Here is an 8,064-nt window from a genome sequence, read left to right on the forward strand (position 1 = left end):
TAGAGGAAAAAAATTGTGGCATTTACATGTGGTACATTACATATAGAGTGGAATTTTATTCAGTCATAGAAAGGAATAGGGTAGTGGAATATACTACAAGATAATGAGACTCTCTTTTAAACATTACACCAAGTGAAACAAGCTAAACATAAAATCACATGTTGTATGATTCTATTTATATGAAAAATCCTGAAAAGCTAAATCCATAAGAAAATAATGCAGATTAGTAGTTTCCAGGGGTTGAAGAAAAGGGGGACAAACTGTTTAATTAGTGAATGTTTTACTTTGGATTGATGCAAATTTGGGGGAAATAGATATAGTGGTTATATAATGTCATACATACATATATATGACACATATATGACATTTATATATATATTTATATACATGTATATATAAAGGTCACTCCGTTATTCACTTTAAAGTGGCTAATTTTATGTCCTGTAAACTGCATTTAAATAAGTAATTTTAAGAAAAAATAATCTATGCCTTAGAGCTTAATCAGTATCTTTGGAAGAAAACCTTTTTATCAATATTGGAGCAAATCTATTATCATTCCTGTATATTTCTGTTTCCTCAGTGTATTTATGTCAAAGTTATGATAATCAGTTCATTTCAAAGTCTCAGCTCAGATTTTCATAATTAAAACATGAAGTTTCTTACAATATAAATATTATGGCTTGGATAAGTGTCCCTTATAGGTGCATGTGTTAAAACCCTTTTCCTCTGGATACCACTATTGGGAAGTGTTGAAAACTTTAAGAGGTAGAGCCTATGGGGTGTCTTGAGGTGACTGGAGCAGGGCCATTCCCTTGAAAGGGATAGGAGAACCCCAACTCCTTCTCTTCTTTCTTTTGTGGAGCAGTTTTGCTCCACAAAGCTCTCCAGCATGATGGGATGCTTTGCCACAGGCTTAACACTAATGGGGCCAACAAATCATGGACTGAAACCTCTAAAAGTATGAGCCAAAACAAACCTTTTCTCTTTATAAGTTGATTATCTCAGTGAGTTAGTTTTTCATCACTGTGACAATATGCCTGAGAAAAACAGCTTAAAGGAAGAAAGATTTATTTTGGGTCAGTTTCAGTGCATGGATGGCTAGCTCCACTGTTTCAGGTCTTATGGGGAAGCAATATGTCATAGAGAAAGGGCATGGGAGAAAGAGGCTTACCTTCTGATGGCCAGGAAGCAGAGAGAAAGAGAGAAGGAAAGGGGAAGGGGCTGAGAACAAGTTGTAGTTCCCAAGGACACCCTCCACAAGGATCCATGGCCTTCAACTAGGTTCTACCATCTACAGTTTCTGCCTCCTCCCAATAGTCCACTCAGTTAAGAATCCATCAATGGATTGATTCCCTGAAGAGCATAGAGCCCTCAGGACCTAATTATTCCCTAATGCCCCACCTCTGAACATTGCTGCATTGGGGACCAAGTCATTAATACGTGAGCCTATGGGGAACATTCCAGTTCCAAACCATAATACTCAGGTATTTGTTATAGTGACAGACAGCTGACTAACAAAATGCGATTGGGGAAAAAAAAGTGTCAGGTAAAATAGTAAGAGGTAACTGAATAAGGAAGAGATAATAAACATTTGTGGTGTTCTCCTGGAGATCATACAGAGCAGACAATGTGATCAGCACCCAGAACAGGGCCTGGACAGGACTGCCGTGAGCAGAGTACCATGTCTCTCCTGTGTTATACAGGTGACTGTGTCCTCCAGGGAAGGCTTCCTCTCCCTGATGTTTGCATCAAGGATCAAATCAAGAATCAAAGCAAGAGACAGCTCATGTGCAGATGCAGATGCGGGTCAAGGGGAGTTTCCCTGAGTGTGAGGCAATCTCAACACCTCCTGCTCCCCAAGGGCCAACATCAGAAAAGGGGGCATTTGTAAGTTTTACATTTTCAGTAAAGCTGTCCGAATGAATTAAGTACAGTAAAGTAAGGGGAACAATGTTTCTGAGTTGGAGCTTAAAAATAAACAACTCTCTGTGTCATTAATGCAGTTACACAATTACAAATATTTTTAGTGGATACTAATGTATATATATAGGAATGTATATATATAGGAAAAGGTACATTTGTTTCTAAAGAAGTTATCCATACAATTAATCTATGAATTTCAATAGAGAAGAAAAAATTTCTGGTGGGGTGCTCTGATTACCAAAGTTACTGTATGTACTAATAAGCATATCCAGATAATTTCATTATGTGAGCTTTGATAGCAAAGTCTACAGTGCAAATAAAATAAGAATGATGATAACAGCAATGATAATAATAGGTTACATTGCTTGAATGCTCATTATGTCAAGTGCTTTAACTTCATAATATTTAATTACATAGACATTTCTCATGTAATATGCTGTATAAGCACACAGAATAAGCCAATTTGTGTTCAAATCTTAGCACCAAGTTCTTCATCTGTAAAATGAGGATCACAACTATCATACCTCATAGGTTCACTGTGAGGATTAAATAAATTGATATGGGTAAAGCTGTTACACTATTGCCTGACACATAGCAAGCAACATGGAAGGTATAGCTATTTTTGTTACTAAAAAGAAGCCTTGTCAATAAATTTGCTAAACTTTGATTGACATAAAATAAGTAAGTCAAATTAGGTGGAAAGTATTCAGCCACCAAGGGTTTCCCTATCAATTCTTTACACTGTGGTGCAGTTGTAGTTGAACTTGCTGCTAAGCTGCCCCTTGTATGACCCAACCCTTCTCATGCCTCACTGCTAAAGTGCACAGGGCCGCTCACAAGAAGAGTGATAAAGTAGTCATTTTAGATTAAAAGGGCAATGACCAAAACAACTCCCAGAAAAGCAAAATCCCTGGTGGTTTTTATGAGGTGTATTTTTTTTTTCAATTGCAGATGTCATTTCTACAAATTTTCATTTTGGCATTTGGCACATGCATGTGATTTGAAAGCAATATTGCACATGTGCTGGCTGTTACCGTGACATTCTTTGGGGACTGCTTCACACAAATTAGGTGAGAACTTATCTTTGTAAAAGAATGTCTGTCACTGACAATTATGGTGATGCCCAGCCAATGCCCACAGTGCGAATACAGAACGTCAACATGTATTTCTCAAGTTTTATGATTCAAGGAGGAAACATCAGGCTTGAATGGAAAAAAAAAAAAGAAAAAAAAAGCTCTATCTTCCAACTGCCACAATTGTGCCCCTATTAGAAATGGTGGAGCCTGGACTCCATTAGTTAGCATAAGTCACATTCGAATAAAGAGGTGAACAAGCCACAGTCCATAGCCATAAAATGGGTCATTGCTTTAATGAAAGAGGGCCTTGTTCTTAATTTATTTGGATCCCAAATCAAATTATGTAGTATTAGAGACTTTTTTTTTTTTTTTTTTTTTTTTAGTACTTAGCAGACTTTTGTTGTTGTTGCTTTGGAAAGAATTGCTTTTGTGCTGAGCTGTTCAGCCGAATTTCTTTGTTAAGATAACCAGGACATTTAGGCTCACACGTCAGCTCTCTGCAAACATTTCTATGGAATATTTTAACATATATAAGCAACCTTGCAACGTGTGCTTAGGGTTTTGAGTTGAAGATGAAAGCCAAAACTTAAAGTGAGGTTTAGTTTATTGTTATTCACAGTGACATAGTTTTATGTGTTCCCTGAAAACTTGATACGAACCTTGAACTTTCTAATTTTAGGTTAATGTTTTTAAGTCACAGCCTTGCAAGCAAACACTTAAAATAAGACTCTCAGATTCCTATTATTTTTGACATTTTCCTTGCAATTTCTTATACAAATTTTAAAGCTATAATGCTGCATACTTAACATACCAAATAACTATTAGCTCATTTTAGAACTAAGGCAGTATGTGCAAAAATACTTCAAAAGGCATTATGAAGTTGTAAAATATTAAATTTAATATTTTTTAAGAGAGAGAGAGAATTTTTTAATATTTATTTTTCAGTTTTCAGTGGACACAACATCTTTATTTTATTTTTATTTGGTGCTGAGGATCGAATCCATCGCCCCGTGCATGCCAGGCTAGCGCGTTACCGCTTGAGCCACATCCCCAGCCCCAAATATTTTTTATGTTCACTAATGTAACCCTATGAAACTAGGGTCCAGTCAGTGGATTTGAAGTACATTCATGGTAAAATCATGCATATTAATATTTGGATATAGTATAAAATTGAAGTGCAGTTCTACCTTGTTTTCTTTTTCTGGTTCGGGTAAATGTGATATTTGCCTGTTGATTCAGAGAAAAGAGCCATTGATTCTTTCTTTCCCAGACCAGCTCCCAGTTCCCTTTCATGAGTACACCAATAGCTTCCTGGTAGGTACAAGATGAAGCAATGTGCTTACCTACCATCAAGGGCTGTCACAGGGTATGGGGTAACAGAAGAAGCCTCATCCAATGATGATTTTGCCAACTCCATTATCACTCATGCAGTAAAACCCTGGTGAGTAGCAGCTAATTGCAGCTAATTGTTATTGTGCACTTAATATATGCTAAGTGTTTTGCTTGTATTACTTCACCCAACCTTTGCCCGATTAGCAATTCCACTCCATTTCCACAATGAAACTACTAAGCCATATGGCATCAGTTAATATTTATTGAGCACTTACTATGCACCAACTACATTACTTGCATAATCTCATTTAATTTTCACACCAACCCTTTGATCTTGTAGTCACGCAGGATGCTTGTTCATTGTGACTTATTGGAAGACCAGAGTCACATCTATGCTCTTCTCTGTCTCTTGTAGATCTGGTTCCTACTGGGCTACAACTTGAAAATGAGATGGCTAAGAAGTTGATTAAGGAATAAAAGAAGGAAGGAAGGAGGAAGAAACAGTAACATAAACTGCCTCTTAGATGAAAAAAATCCCAGTTTCACTTCTCACAGTAATCTTTAAGGGAGGCATGTTTATTTTCCCTATGTTAAAAATAAAAATGGAGGCATGCTAAGGTTAAACAATTCCATCAAGTCTGTATCACCCACAAATGAGTTGTCAAACACTCAACTCCTCTGTTCAAATCCCTGAGATCACAGCCTGGCAGATCTGTGTGTGGCTGCCCAGCGCCTGTGGAAAGAGGTTGAGCCTCGGAGTTTCCTGTGAGGTAAGAAGCACATCTGGCTTCACCAGACCCTGCGTTAGGGAAGAAGCAGCAGGAAGAGGATGAACCTCTTAATGTGGAAACCACTTTAGCCTAGTGGGGCACAGCAATCCCGGGAGAGGACAGACGCATGCCATATGGCAACTCACTACACAAGACCCAGCCCATGGGTTTTACGCAGCTTTGGCAATGAGCTTGACCATCCAGGCCTGAAAGGGGGTGACAACCACATTGACTTATGCATGACATAATCACTATCTCATTTTCCTTCACTTTTATTGGCTGTGTATATTTAATATCCCTATTATGGTATCCATCTTGACATTGAAGATCCCTCTGTTTTTGTTTTAGAAAAACTGGGGGAGCACAGTTCATCACGGGACATAAACATATCTCCCTGTGCTTGAATGTTTAGTTTAATTGCTTTCTCCTTGGACTTTGAGCTTTGTGAAACTAGGGACTTATTTTATTTACTAATAAAGTCTTAGAACTGTTCACAGGGCCTTGTTGACCCTCTATAAACAATTGGTGAGTTATCTAATTAATACCATTCAGATTTAACACACATACTCTATAGAAAAAAAGCAGCAGAGATTAGCTAATATACTAAGAGATGGGATTTTGCTGGGGGGGAAAAAAAACTGGACTTAAATTCTGTCTGTTCATACCTTGCACAGAACTTTCACCTTCACATCTCTCCCCATCTCTTTGAGGCTACATCCTAGTCTTCAGTCTCTTCTTGTAAGAAGTCATCTTTAATTGACATATGTCTTTGAACCCTTGGAATCAAATTTTCCAGGGGATACTTTGGTTCACTGCCATTTGTAGTCCATTATTTCCAAGGCAAAAATTGATAGTCCCTTAAAATGGGGCATCATTTTAAAAAAATAATTATACCCCAATCAAAAAAGATTGCTTAACTTTGAAGGCTTGTGGGGCTGTCTATATAATCATCTCAGAAGATTTAAAGCACCTTAGAATGCTGATAAATTTTCTTTAAAGCATAGGTATGGCCTAATGTAGATTGAATTGATTCAGTTAAAACATCCACCAAGAAACACTTAAAAAGGTGATAGCTTTCTGCCCCTGATCCCTGAGTAGCTGCTTTAGTAGTAAGTTAAAATTAGAAACTTGTTGAAAGTATGCAGTATGTTTATGAAGACTAAGGAATATTTAAAAGCAATATTTAAATATTTTTTACAACACGTCTGATGCAGAAGAAAAATTTCGTTTTCTCTTTAGAGTTACTGAGGCGAAAGATAAGACTAGGAAAGTTCACCCGGCCATGTATATTTTACAGCAAACATGTCATTTTAGACATCTTTCAAAATGTATCTGGAATATGGAAAGCAATCCTACTGAGCTATTGTTTGGCATAGCTCATTGACATATTTATGTTTGTAAAATCAATCATATCAGAGCAACTATGGGCTTTGAGTTTTATTTTGTTTTTCCCCGAGTGAATGGAGTCTGGAAATTTTCAGTAAATACAAAAATAAAAGAAATGTATGATGGGTTTTGCTTATTATTTTTCCCTTAAAATAAAAATAATAAAATGTAGAATAAGAGAAAGGGAGATATTAGGAAAATAGTTTGGGGTAATATGTTCAAAGAGTCTATAACAAATGGCCTATGTAGTAATAATTGGAAGATATTGATACGTATCCCAGAAGCTGGGCTCCCAAAGCCACCTTCTCTCTCATCCCACATGCTATAAATTTTCAAAAAGTCAACAACTAACAACAACCTCAGGTTCTTCTAAAACAATGGAACTAAACATAGCTCTCAATTTTCAGGAATGATTATAAGGATCACATAACATATACAATATACATAAAAGGGCTAGAAAATACACACATTTTCCATAAATAAATGGTATTTAGTGACAATGTAACAATTATTGTTTAATTAGAACAACTGTTGTCTTATAAAATCTAATTTGAACCTGTTATCCCAATGCACTATGATTTTACTCTATTCTCTGAGAAGTATTTGAAATGACATATTTAGAAAATTGTTCTTGAGTTAAATGTATCTTATACTCTCCACTTGTGGAGGGGTGGAAGGGTTAAAAAAAAAAAGCTTTAACAAAAGCAGGCTTCCTTTTAAAATTAGAATCTCAAAGAATAGATTTTTACAATGGTTCTAATTCTTAACCAAGATATAAATGTAATAAGATAGAGGACAAAAGAAAGCAAGAATATTGGAATCGTTGTACAGGTGAACTAGCAGAAGATTTTGTTGTAAAACAATGATAAAATGGAGATTTGTCTCTAGATAGTAAAAAGTCCTATCAAACTATACCTTGAGAAAGTTTTGCAAAGTTCTTTTTCTTTACTTTCTTAAACATCTTCTGGTATATCAATTCCAGCAATATTTTGGCAGCCTAAAATTACACCATTCTGACCTTGACATTAGTATTCAACAGCACTGATGAAAGAATGACAGCTTCTCCATCCTGGTGGGTGATCTTGCAAGCTTTTACTTTCATGACTATGGAGTTTCTGTCAAATGTGCTTCCAGCTGAATGATCACATTCTTTTGAATTATGAAGTGGCTGCAAACTGTGCTAATTGGGTCCGCACTGATGTCACTGATAAGGATTAAACAGCCTTGATTGTCTAAAGTCATAAAATATATGTAATTTTGTTATACATGCATATTCCTCTTAGTATAATCCGTAACAATAACCGTGCAGAATTGTTTTGCTTAATTCAAATACTCATTAAGGATATGAAGATGAATTAGAGGCAAACCTTAAAGAGATCATTGTAACAGTTGAGAGCAACTATAATAAAAGGTTAAATATTGTGATTATTTTTTATTCTTTACAAAGTGTGAAAAGTGTGTTTGGGAATGCAGAAAAGATTGAAAAAACAGTTCATCTTCATCCAGAAGAATAGAGCTATAAGTGCAACAGAACAAAGAACACATATCAAGTCCCAAAACCATAAGAAAAAATGCCT

The sequence above is a fragment of the Marmota flaviventris genome, chromosome 3 (genome assembly GCF_047511675.1).
Source record: "Marmota flaviventris isolate mMarFla1 chromosome 3, mMarFla1.hap1, whole genome shotgun sequence".
NCBI classification, from domain to species: Eukaryota; Metazoa; Chordata; class Mammalia; order Rodentia; family Sciuridae; genus Marmota; species Marmota flaviventris.